The following is a 13,900-nucleotide window of genomic DNA, read 5'->3' on the forward strand; positions in this document are numbered from 1 at the left end:
CAGGCTTAATAAGATGTGGTATTTATATACAATGGAATATTACTCAGCCATAAAAAGAATGGAATATTGCCATTTGCAGCAACATGGATGGACCTAAAGGTTATCATACTAAGTGAAGTCAGACAGAGAAAGACAAATATCATATGATATCACTTATATGTAGAATCTAACAAGTAATAGAAATGAATCTATATACAAAACAGAAACAGACTCACAGACATAGAAAACAAACTTATGGTTGCCAAAGGGTGGGGAGGGACAAATTACGGGCATGGTGTTAACAGATAAAAACTACTACACGTAAAATAGATAAGCAACAAGAATTTACTGTATAGCACAGGGAATTATATTCAATACCTTGTAATAACCCATAATGAAACATAATCTGCAAAAAAAAAAATAACTGAATCACTATGTTACACATCTGAAACAAATAAAATATTGTAAATCAACTATACATCAATAAAAAAAAGAAAGTCTTATTTTCCCATACCAAAACATCGTTTTTAATAGCTGCAGCATATTTTACTATGTAGAGAACACCATAATTTAACCAGTCCCCGGTGAACATTTAGCCTTTAAGTTGCTTCATCTTTTGCCTGTATTATAAGTAACACTGTATTGAAAAATTTTGCATATAGACATTTTCACATTTCTATGGTTATTTCCTTATTTTAATGATATTTTTATATCCTTATGTTTATGAGGGTAATGTGTGTTTATAAAACTTAGAAATAATAAAAACTTTTTTTTTTTTTTTTTTTTTTTTTGCAGTACATGGGCCTCTCACTGTTGTGGCCTCTCCCGCTGCGGACCACGGGTTCCGGATGCACAGGCTCAGCGGCCATGGCTCATGGGCCCAGCCGCTCTGTGGCATGTGGGATCCTCCCGGACCGGGGCATGAACCCGCGTCCCTGCATGGGCAGGCGGACTCTCAACCACTGCGCCACCAGGGAAGCCCTAAAAACATTTTTTTCTGAGGCAGCTGTGACCAACAGATGGTTGATTAACTGAAAAAGTTGGTAAAGCAAGGAATCAAAAAAAAAAAGAGGAATTTTATGAAAGATTCAGATGACTCTAATGCTATTTAAACTGTTCCAGAATAAAGAAAGAGAAATAAAGCATCCAAATTATTTAAATGAAGCTAAGATAACACTGATAAAAATATACAATTATTGTACAAGAAAACTATAGCGCAGTCTCACTTATGAATATCAATACAGCAATACAACATAAATATTAGCAAACAGATTTCAGTAGCACATTAAAAGAACAACATTAACAATTAGGAATTCCAGGAATGCAAGGACCATTCAATATTTGGGAATCTATTATTATGATAGGAGAAAATTAATATTATCTTTCCAACAGGAACTAAGAAGGCATTTGATAAAATTCAATATCCATTCTTGGTAAAGATGCAGTAAACTAGCAATAGGTGGATACTTTCTTAAAATGGTTAAATATATCTATCACAGTCTAAGAGCCAGAATTGAGCTTAATGGAGAAACAATACATATTTCCATTAAAATCGGAAACAGGCAAGGATGTCCAGTAACACTGCAATTATTTAACATTATTCTGCAGGTACTTACTAATTCAGTTAGATAAAAGAGAGAAACCAGATATATATATATATATATATATATTTTAAAAGAAGAGCTAACAATCACTATCTGCAGATGAGGTAATGCTATACCTGGAAAGTCTGAGTCACATGAAAAATGATGTCAAACAATATGGGAAGTAATTTGGCTTGGTAAAAAACAAAAACAAAGAACCCAACAGAATGAAACAGTCCTTTGGGACTTTCCTGGTGATGCAGTGGTTAAGAATCCACCTGTCAATGCAGGGGACAAGGATTCGATCCCTGGTCCAAGAAGATCCCACATGCCACGGAGCAACTAAGCCCGTGTGCCACAACTACTGAGCCTGCTAGCCACAACTACTGAAGCCTGCGTGCCTAGGGCCCATGCTCTGCGACAAAGAGAAGCTACCGCAATGAGATATGCAGTCCATGCACTGCAAAGAATAGTCCCCGCTTGCCACTAGAGAAAGCCCATGCACAGCAACAAAGACCCAACACAGCTGAAAATAAATAAATAAGTAAATAAATTTATTTTGAAAAACCAGTCTTTTAAATAAAAAACAATAATCAATTACAGGATGTAACGGAAGACCTTACTTGCATTGTAACTGAAAAAATAAGCTGAAAAGAAATACGGAAGTTCTAATTAAAGAAAAACTTAAAACACCACTGAGGGATACAAAAGAGAATGTGGACAAATGGAAAGGCATATTCTGCTTTTGAGTAAAAAGACTCAACATTGGAGTCATGTAAACTTTCCTTACTTGGCCTTCCCTGGTGGCGCAGTGGTTAAGAATCCTCCTGCCAATGCAGGGGACATGGGTTCGAGCCCTGGTCCAGGAAGATCCCACATGCTGCAGATCAACTAAGCCCGTACGCCACAACTACTAAGCCTGCACTTCAGAGCCCGTAAGCCACAACTACTGAGCCCGTGTGCCACAACTACTGAAGCCCGCGCTCCTAGAGCCCATGCTCCACAACAAGAGAAGCCACCGCAATGAGAAGCCCGCGCACCACAACAAAGAGTAGCCCCTGCTCGCCACAACTAGAGAAAGCCCGCGTGTATCAACGAAGACCCAATGCAGCCAAAAATAAATAAATTTATTTTTAAAAAAGACAAAAAAAAAAAACAAAAAGTTTAAAAAACAAACAAACAAAAACCTTTCCTTACTTTAAGGCAATCTCAGTAAAAATACTGTAAGGAACTTTTTTGAGACCAATTAAGATACCTCTCAAGTTAATATGAAAAATAAATGGGCAAGAAGAGCCAGGATAATTATAAAAAATAACAGGGGAAAACCAAGCCAGTTATTAAAACATTTAAAGTCAAAACAATTTACACAGTGCAGTGTTGGCATATGATAAGCAGCTCAGTGGAACAGAGTATAAAGTCCTGGACTCGACCCCAAAACTTATATATGACATAGTATATGACATTTACTGTTGTTCTGGTATATGATAAAGGTGCATTTCAAATAAGAGGAGGAAAAATAAATTTATCAGTCAATGGCATTGGGACAAATTGGGTAACTCTCTGGAAATAAACTAGGTTGGACCCATACTTCATACCTTACACCAAATAAATTTCAGGTGGGTCAAAGACTTAACTATAAGAAGTAAAGAGAAGTAGAAAGGAGTATGGAGATATTTTCATCTTGGAGTAGGAGAATTTTCTAAGTATGATATGAAACCTGGAAGGCTTGAAAAGAAGTTTGATAAATTGAACTATATAAAAATGAAAAAGTTCAGTATGAAAAATATTACCATAAGGAAAGTCAAAATACAAATAAACTGGGGGGAATTTGCAATTCTTATCACGCATAAGTTTTATTTTCCTGTTATAATAAAGAGCTCCTACAAAACAATAAGAAAAATACCTACAACTAAAACAGGATGTGAACGGGACAGGGGGAAGATGGAGGAAGAGTAAGAAGCGGAGATCAACTTCCTCTCCACAGATACATCAGAAATACATCTACACGTGGAACAGCTCCTACAGAAAACCCACTGAATGCTGGCAGAAGACCTCAGACCTCCCCAAAGGCAAGAAACTCCCCACGTACCTGGGTAGGGCAAAAGAAAAAAGAAAAAGAATAAACAGAGACAAAAGAATAGAGACGGCACCTGCACCAATGGGAGGGAACTGTTAAGGAGGAAAGGTCTCCACACACGAGGACGCCCCTTCGCGGGCGGAGACTGCGGGTGGCGGAGGGGGAAAGCTTCGGAGCCGCGGAGGAGAGCGCAGCCACAGTGGTGCGGGGGGGCAAAGCGGAGAGATTCCCGCACAGAGGATTGGTGCCGACCGGCACTCACCAGCCCAAGAGGCTTGTCTGCTCATCCGCTGGGGCAGGAGCGGGGGCTGGGAGCTGAGGCTCGGGCTTCGGTTGGATTGCAGGGAGAGGACTGGTGGCGTGAACACAGCCTTAAGGGGTTAGTGCACCACGGCTAGCTGGGAGGGAGTCCGGGAAAAAGTCTGGACCTGCCGAAGAGGCAAGAGACTTCTTCTTCCCTTTTTGTTTCCTGCTGCGCGAGGAGAGGGGATTAAGAGCGCTGCTTAAAGGAGCTCCAGAGACGGGCGCGAGCCGCGGCTAACAGCGCGGACCCCACAGACGGGCATGAGACGCTAAGGCTGCTGCTGCCGCCACCGAGAAGCCTGTGTGTGAGCACAGGTCACAATCCACACCCCCCTTCCGGGGAGGCTGTGCAGCCCGCCACTGCCAGGGTCCCGTAATTCAGGGACAATCTCCCCGGGAGAACGCACGGTGCGCCTCAGGCTGGTGCATCGTCATGCCGGTCTCTGCCGCCGCAGGCTCGCCCTGCACTCCGTGCCCGTCCCTTCCCCCGGCCTGAGTGAGCCAGAGCCCCCGAATCAGCGGTTCCTTTAACCCCGTCCTGTCTGAGCGAAGAACAGACGCCCTCCGGGGACCTACACACAGAGGCGGGGCCAAATCCAAAGCTGAACCCCGGGAGCTCTGCGAACAAAGAAGAGAAAGGGAAATTTCTCCCAGCAGCCTCAGGAGCAGCAGATTAAATCTCCACAATCAACTTGATGTACCCTGCAACTGTGGAATACCTGAATAGACAACGAATCATCCCAAATTGAGGCGGTGGACTTTGAGAGCAAGATATATTATTTTTTACCCTTTTCCTCTTTTTGTAAGTGTGTATGTGAATGCTTCTGTGTGAGATTTTGCCTGTATAGCTTTGCTTTCACCATTTGTCCTAGGGTTCTGTCCGTTCGTTTTTTTTTTTGTTTGTTTGTTTTTACTTAAAAAAAGGTTTTTTTTAATAATTATTTTTTATTTTAATAACTCCTTCCTTCCTTCCTTCCTCCCTCCCTCCCTCCCTCCCTTCCTTCCTTCCTTTTTCTCTCTTTTATGCTGAGCCATGTGGATGAAAGGCCTTTGGTGCTGCCGCCAGGAGTCAGTGCAGTGTCTCTGACATGGGAGAGCCACCTTCAGGACACTAGTCCACAAGAGACCTCCCAGCTCCACGTAATATCAAATGGCAAAAATCTCCCAGAGATCTCTGTCTCAACACCAACACCCAGCTTCACTCAATGACCAGCAAGCTACAGTGCTGGACACCCTATTGCCAAACAACTAGCAAGACAGGAACACAACCCCACCCATTAGCAGAGAGGCTGCCTAAAATCATAATAAGGCCACAGACACACCAAAACACACCACCAGACGTGGACCTGCCCACCAGAAAGACAAGATCCAGCCTCATCCACCAGAACACAGGCACTAGTACCCTCCATCAGGAAGCCTACACAACCCACTGAACCAACTTTAGCCACTAGGGACAGACACCAAAAACAACAGGAACTACGAACCTGCAGCCTGCAAAAAGGAGACCGAAACACAGTAAGATAAGCAAAATGAAAAGACAGAAAAACAGCAGATGAAAGAGCAAGATAAAAACCGACCAGACCTAACAAATGAAGAGGAAATAGGCAGTCTACCTGAAAAACAATTCAGAATAGTGATAGTAAAGGTGATCCAAAATCTTGGAAATAGAATAGAGGAAATGCAAGAAACATTTAACAAGGACCTAGAAGAACTAAAGAGGAAACAAGCAACGATGAACAACACAATAAATGAAATTAAAAATACTCTAGAAGGGATCAATAGCAGAATAACTGGAGCAGAAGAACGGATAAGTGACCTGGAAGATAAAATCGTGGAAATAACTACTGCAGAGCAGAATAAAGAAAAAAGAATGAAAAGAATTGAGGACAGTCTCAGAGACCTCTGGGACAATGTTAAACGCACCAACATTCGAATTATAGGGGTCCCAGAAGAAGAAGAGAAAAAGAAAGGGACTGAGAAAATATTTGAAGAGATTATAGTTGAAAACTTCCCTAATATGGGAAAGGAAATAGCTAATCAAGTCCAGGAGGCACAGAGAGTCCCATACAAGATAAATCCAAGGAGAAACACGCCAAGACACATATTAATCAAACTGTCAAAAATTAAATACAAAGAAAACATATTAAAAGCAGCAAGGGAAAAACAACAAATGACACACAAGGGAATCCCCATAAGGTTAACAGCTGATCTTTCAGCAGAAACTCTGCAAGCCAGAAGGGAGTGGCAGAACGTATTTAAAGTGATGAAGGAGAAAAACCTACAACCAAGATTACTCTACCCAGCAAGGATCTCATTCAGATTTGATGGAGAAATGAAAACCTTTACAGACAAAAGTTGAGAGTTCAGCACCACCAAACCAGCTTTACATCAAATGCTAAAGAACCTTCTCTAGGCAAGAAACACAAGAGAAGGAAAGGACCTACAATAACAAACCCAAAACAATTAAGAAAATGGTAATAGGAACATACATATCGATAATTACCTTAAATGTGAATGGATTAAATGCTCCCACCAAAAGACAGAGACTGGCTGAATAGATACAAAAACAAGACCCATATATATGCTGTCTACAAGAGACCCACTTCAGACCTAGGGACACATACAGACTGAAAGTGAGGGGATGGAAAAAGATATTTCATGCAAAAGGAAATCAAAAGAAGGCTGGAGTAGCAATTTTCATATCAGACAAAATAGACTTTAAAATAAAGAATGTTACAAGAGACAAGGAAGGACACCACATAATGATCAAGGGATCGATCCAAGAAGAAGATATAACAATTGTAAATATTTATGCACCCAACATAGGAGCACCTCAATACATAAGGCAAATACTAACAGCCATAAAAGGGGAAATCGACAGTAACACATTCATAGTAGGGGACTTTAACACCCCACTTTCACCAATGGACAGATCATCTAAAATGAAAATAAATAAGGAAACACAAGCTTTAAATGATACATTAAACAAGATGCACTTAATTGATATTTATAGGACACTCCATCCAAAAACAACAGAATATACTTTCTTCTCAAGTGCTCATGGAACATTCTCAAGGATAGATCATATCTTGGGTCACAAATCAAGCCTTGGTCAATTTAAGAAAATTAAAATTGTATCAAGTATCTTTTCTGACTACAATGCTATGTGACTAGATATCAATTACAGGAAAAGACCTGTAAAAAATACAAACACATGGAGGCTAAACAATACACTACTTAATAATGAAGTGACCACTGAAGAAATCAAAGATGAAATCAAAAATTACCTAGAAACAAATGACAGTGGAGACACGATGACCCAAAACCTATGGGATGCAGCAAAAGCAGTTCTAAGAGGGAAGTTTATAGCAATACAATCCTACCTTAAGAAACATGAAACATCTCAAATAAACAACCTAACCTTCCACCTAAAGCAATTAGAGAAAGAAGAACAAAAAAACCCAAAGTTAGCAGAAGGAAAGAAATCATAAAGATCAGATCAGAAATAAATGAAAAAGAAATGAAGGAAACAACAGCAAAGATCAATAAAACTAAAAGCTGGTTCTTTGAGAAGATAAACAAAATTGATAAACCATTAGCCAGACTCATCAAGAAAAAAAGGGAGCAGACTCAAATCAATAGAATTAGAAATGAAAAAGGAGAAGTAACAACTGACACTGCAGAAATACAAAAGATCATGAGAGATGACTACAAGCAATTCTATGACAATAAAATGGACAACCTGGAAGAAGTGGACAAATACTTAGAAATGCACAACCTGCCAAGACTGAACCAGGAAGAAAGAGAAAATATGAACAGACCAATCACAAGCACTGAAATTGAGACTGTGATTAAAAATCTTCCAACAAACAAAAGCCCAGGACCAGATGGCTTCACAGGCGAATTCTATCAAACATTTAGAGGAGAGCTAACACCTATCCTTCTCAAACTCTTCCAAAATATAGCAGAGGGAGGAACACTCCCAAACTCATTCTACAAGGCCACCATCACCCTGATACCAAAACCAGACAAAGATGTCACAAAGAAAGAAAACTACAGGCCAGTATCACTGATGAACATAGATGCAAAAATCCTCAACCAAATACTAGCAAACAGAATCCAACAGCACATTAAAAGGATCATACACCATGATCAAGTGGGGTTTATTCCAGGAATGCAAGGATTCTTCAATATATGCAAAACAATCAATGTGATACACCATATTAACAAATTGAAGGAGAAAAACCATACGATCATCTCAATAGATGCAGAGAAAGCTTTCGGCAAAATTCAACACCCATTTATTTTAAAAACCCTGCAGAAAGTAGGCATAGAGGGAACTTTCCTCAACATAATAAAGGCCATATATGACAAACCCACAGCCAACACTGTCCTCAATGGTGAAAAACTGAAACCATTTCCACTTAGATCAGGAATAAGACAAGGTTGCCCACTCTCACCACTATTATTCAACATAGTTTTGCAAGTTTTAGCCACAGCAATCAGAGAAGAAAAGGAAATAAAAGGAATCCAAATCGGAAAAGAAGAAGTAAAGCTGTCACTGTTTGCAGATGACATGGTACTATACATAGAGAATCCCAAAGATGCTACCAGAAAACTATTAGAGCTAATCAATGAATCTGGTAAAGTAGCAGGATACAAAATTAACGCACAGAAATCTCTGGTATTCCTATACACTAATGATGAAAAATCTGAAAAGTCAAGAAGAAGTCAAGAAAACACTCCCATTTACCATTGCAACAAAAAGAATAAAATAACTAGGAATAAACCTATCTAAGGAGACAAAAGACCTATATGCAGAAAATTACAAAACACTGATGAAAGAAATTAAAGATGATACAAACAGGTGGAGAGATATACCATGTTCTTGGATTGGAAGAATCAACATTGTGAAAATGACTCTTCCACCCAAAGCAATCTACAGATTCAATACAATCCCTATCAAACTACCACTGGCATTTTTCACAGAACTAGAACAAAAAATTTCACAATTTGTATGGAAACACAAAAGACCCCGAATAGCCAAAGCAATCTTGACAATGAAAACTGGAGCTGGAGGAATCAGGCTCCCTGACTTCAGACAATACTACAAAGCTGCAGTAATCAAGACAGTATGGTACTGGCACAAAAACAGAAATATAGATCAATGGAACAGGATAGAAAGCCCAGAGATAAGCCCACGCACATACAGTCACCTTATCTTTGATAAAGGAGGCAGGAATGTACAGTGGAGAAAGGATCGTCTCTTCAATAAGTGGTGCTGGGAAAACTGGACAGGTACATGTAAAAGTATGAGATTAGAACACTCCCTAACACCATACACAAAAATAAGCTCAAAATGGATTAGAGGTCTAAATGTAAGGCCAGGAACTATCAAACTCTTAGAGGAAAACATAGGCAGAACACTCTATGACATAAATCACAGCAAGATCCTTTTTGACCCACCTCCTAGGGAAATGGAAATAAAAACAAAAATAAACAAATGGGACCTAATTGAACTTCAAAGCTTTTGCACAGCAAAGGAAACCATAAACAAGACCAAAAGACAACCCTCAGAATGGGAGAAAATATTTGCAAATGAATCAACTGACAAAGGATTAATTTCCAAAATTTACAAGCAGCTCATGCAGCTCAATAATAAAAAAACAAACAAACCAATCCAAAAATGGGCAGAAGGCCTAAATAGACATTTCTCCAAAGAAGATATACAGACTGCCAACAAACACATGAAAGAATGCTCAACATCATTAATCATTAGGGAAATGCAAATCAAAACTACAATGAGATATCATCTCACACCGGTCAGAATGGCCATCATCAAAAAATCTAGAAACAATAAATGCTGGAGAGGGTGTGGAGAAAAGGAACGCTGTTGCACTGCTGGTGGGAATGTGAATTGGTGCAGCCACTATGGAGAACAGTATGGAGGTTCCTTAAAAAACTACAAATAGAACTACCATATGATCCAGCAATCCCACTACTGGGCATATACCCTGAGAAAACCATAATTCAAAAAGAGTCATGTACCAAAATGTTCATTGCAGCTCTATTTACAATAGCCAGGTCATGGAAGCAACCTAAGTGTCCATCATCTGATGAATGGATAAAGAAGTTGTGGCACGTATATACAATGGAATATTACTCAGCCATAAAAAGAAACGAAATTGAGTTTTTTGTAGTGAGGTGGATGGACCTAGAGTCTGTCATCCAGAGTGAAGTAAGTCAGAAAGAGAAAAACAAATACCGTATGCTAACACATATATATTGAATCTAAGGAAAAAAGAAAAAAAAATGTCATTAAGAACCTAGGGGTAAGACGGGAATAAAGACACAGACCTACTAGAGAATGGACTTGAGGATATGGGGAGGGGGAAGGGTAAGCTGTGACAAAGTAAGAGAGTGGCATGGACATATATACACTACCAAACGTAAAATAGATAGCCAATGGGAAGCAGCTGCATGGCACAGGGAGATCAGCTCGGTGCTTTGTGACCACCTAGAGGGGTGGGATAGGGAGGGTGGGAGGGAGGGAGACACAAGAGGGAAGAGATATGGGAACATATGTATATGTATAACTGATTCACTTTGTTATAAAGCAGAAACTAACACACCATTGTAAAGCAATTATACTCCAATAAAGATGTTAAAAATAAATAAATAAATAAAAAAGGATGTACTGTTGAAGAAAACACAGAAGGCTCTTAAATATATGGAAAGATACTCAATCTCACATATAATAAGGAAATGCAAAAAAAGAAGAACAACTAAAAAGAACATTTTATATATCAATTTGGCAAATCTCATAAGTTTGCTAACATACTATGCAAGTGAAAGTGAGGGAAAAATAAACATTATTACACATACTGAATGGAGTGTAAATTGGCACAATGACTCTAAAGGGCAATTTGGCAATATCTATCAAGATTATAGTTATGAATATATTTCCACCCAGCAATCATTTCTAGGAAATTAGCCAACAAATAGCTCTCATATGTGCAAATGGTATACGTGCAAAGTTATTCATTGTAGTATAATTTGTAATTACAAAATACTGGAAACAATCTAAATGTTCAGCAACAGAAGTTTGGTTAAATGAACTACTGTATATTTATCCAATGGAAAAAATGTCATGCAACTATTGAAAAAAGAGATGTAGTGACTTGGATTATTCTTCAAGATAGAGTACGGCAAGGTGCAGAACCATTTGTGTGAAAAAAGGAAACTAATAGAAATATATTTAGTTTTGCTTGTTTATTCATAAAGTGTTTCTGAGTGGATCCCCAGTATCTTAGGTCAGTCTGCAACTAGACTAGATGCCACAGACTAGATAGCTTAAAGAAAAATGAATTTTCTCACTGTTCTGGAGGCTGGAAGTCTGGGATCAGGGTGTTAGCATGCTCACGTCCTGGCGAGGACTCTCTTTCTGGCTGAAGATGGCTCTCTTCTCCCTGTGTGCTCACATGGTGGAGAGGGAGTAAGCTCTCTGGTATCTCTTCTTATAAGGGCACTAATCTAATCCCATTATGGGGGCTCTACTCTTATGACCTCATCAAAACCTAACTACCTCCCAAGGGCTCCATCTCAAGACACCATCCCATTGGGGTGGGGGGACTTAAGGCTTCAACATATGAATTTGGGAGGGGGGATACAATTCAGTCCATAGCACTAAGTAACTGATAATAGCAGCTGTCTCTTGGCCCAAGGAGGGAAACAGGAGCTAGGGGATAGGACAGTAAAGGTGATTTTTCACTGTTTGCTCTTTATACCTCTGTAATTCCCCAACACCAGCTGGATGTCCAACAATTTGATTCAATTTTGATACTATCTACCTGGAGTTAGTGTCAGATCCCACAAGTGAAAGGGCTCAGTCCCACAAGGCTGCCCCCACTTCAGATGCCATCACAACTCCTGGGCCACCAGTAATTCTGACCAACCAGCTATAAATTGGGGGTTCCCGTGACCCCTTCCTCAGGTATGATAATTTGCTAAAATGGCCCGCAGAACTCAGGAAAACATTTACTGGTTAAGTATAAAAGAGGCAAATGAACAGCCAAATGAAGAGGCACATAGGAGAGGTCCAGAAGGGTCCTGAGTGCAAAAGCATCTGTCCCTGTGGAGCTGGGGCGCTTCATCCTTCCAGCATGTGGATGTGTTCACCAACCTGGAAGCTCTCCAAACCCTGTTTAGGGATGTTTATGGAGACTTCATTGCAAGGGTATGACTGATCAAATCACTGGCCATTGGTGATTGAACTCCATCTCTATCCCCTCTCCTCACCCCTCCCCAGTGGTTGGGGGGTGGGACTGAAAGTTCCAACCCTCTAATCAAGGCTTGGTCTTTTTGGAGACCACTCCTGATCCTGAAGCTATCTAGAGGTCCACCAAGAATCACCTCATTCGCACGAACTCAGACACGGTTGAAAGGGGCTTGTTATGAATAACAAAAGACACTCTGTCACTCAGAAAATTCCAAGGGTTTTAGGAGTTCTGTATCAAGAAGGGCATGGAGGGGGACACAAAGACCAAATATATATTTCCTATAATATCACAATACCTTTTCTTTTTAAATTTTTTTTGATGTGGACCATTTTTAAAGTCTCTGTTGAACTTGTTACAATATTGCTTCTTTTTTTTTTTTTACCAGAATATTCTCACATTTTATTTATTTCAAGGAACTTTCCACCAGAAGTGTAAAGAGAAGAAATAAACTACCCTGGTAAAACATTACATTTTAACAAAACGGTGAGATCCAAATGAGACAAAGCAGAAAAACTGACATACTTAATGTTCATTATCTTGAAATGGCTTAAAGTAGTTTGCCTGCTGAAAAAACAGAGACTGCAAAAAGGTGGAAACAGAGAAGTCTGCCAAGATGCCCCCTTGAAGATTTTCAGCCCATGGGGAAGGAACTAAACCCCTTAAACAAAGGTAAAGAACCGAAGAGTAACATCTGAATTCTCCACATCTAGCCAGCACCCAGCTCACATGGGTTTTAGAACTGGCTGATCAAGTCACTCACTGACTGAATTGGTGAATAAAATAGCAACACTTCTCATGAGCATTTAACAACATTTCATGCACGTGACAAACCCCATTCAGGACCCAATAGTTTATGGATGATTCTTGCCCATTACTATACATCTCAAACCCTCTATTTTGAAAAATATGTCAAATTGATTATATATTAATTATGCACATAAACGATCTTATATACACTAATAATAAAGGACTAGGAATATGCTGAATTACCTGGTGCTTTTCAAAAAATGTACGGTTTTATCTCTACTTCCCTAATATTTTCCTTCCAGCTTCTGCTGTATTTAACTCTTAATTTCCTGAAGATTAAAACCCCCTTTCTCCTTAACTTATTTTTATCTTCAAACCTCAGAGGAAATGATTGTACAGAAAGGTTACATCTGAGGCTGACGACGGAGACAGAATTGAAATTCATCACTTCTAGGGGGTAAGGAAAGGACCCCTGCCCCAATCCTCACAAGGTCCAAAGGGCAGCACAAAGGGCCAGTCTAGGCCCTGAATGGTCTACCAGGACCGCAGCAGTTTTGCCTTTGCACCCGTTACTGAATTACACCATCACCTGGGGAAGGAAGGAAAAACATGGAACGCTTCATGAATTTGCGTGTCATCCTTGTGCAGGGGCCATGCTAATCTTCTCTGTATTGTTCCAATTTGGGTATATGTGCTGCTGAAGTGAGCACTGCTTCTGTTTTTTATGTTTTGGGTTTTTTTGGCCGTGAGGCATGTGGGATCTTAGCTCCCCGACCAGGGATCGAACCTGCACCCCCTGAATTGGAAGGCAAAGTCTTAACCACTGGACCACCAGGGAAGTCCCCCACAATACCTTTTGAATTTTGACCTATGTACACACACACACAAAATAGTATTAAAATACTGAAGAGGGGGGAATGCTCAAAAAGCCT

General features: G+C 39.9%; 1 non-coding gene across 1 annotated transcript; it reads right to left on the minus strand.

The window, feature by feature from the left end:
- Positions 1–13,571: 13,571 nt before the first annotated feature.
- LOC132530943 (U6 spliceosomal RNA) lies at positions 13,572–13,678 on the minus strand. The gene has a single exon (XR_009543950.1). It is a non-coding gene; the product is annotated as a U6 spliceosomal RNA (small nuclear RNA).
- Between the last annotated feature and the right edge of the window lie 222 nt (positions 13,679–13,900).

The sequence above is a fragment of the Lagenorhynchus albirostris genome, chromosome 12 (genome assembly GCF_949774975.1).
Source record: "Lagenorhynchus albirostris chromosome 12, mLagAlb1.1, whole genome shotgun sequence".
NCBI classification, from domain to species: domain Eukaryota; kingdom Metazoa; phylum Chordata; class Mammalia; order Artiodactyla; family Delphinidae; genus Lagenorhynchus; species Lagenorhynchus albirostris.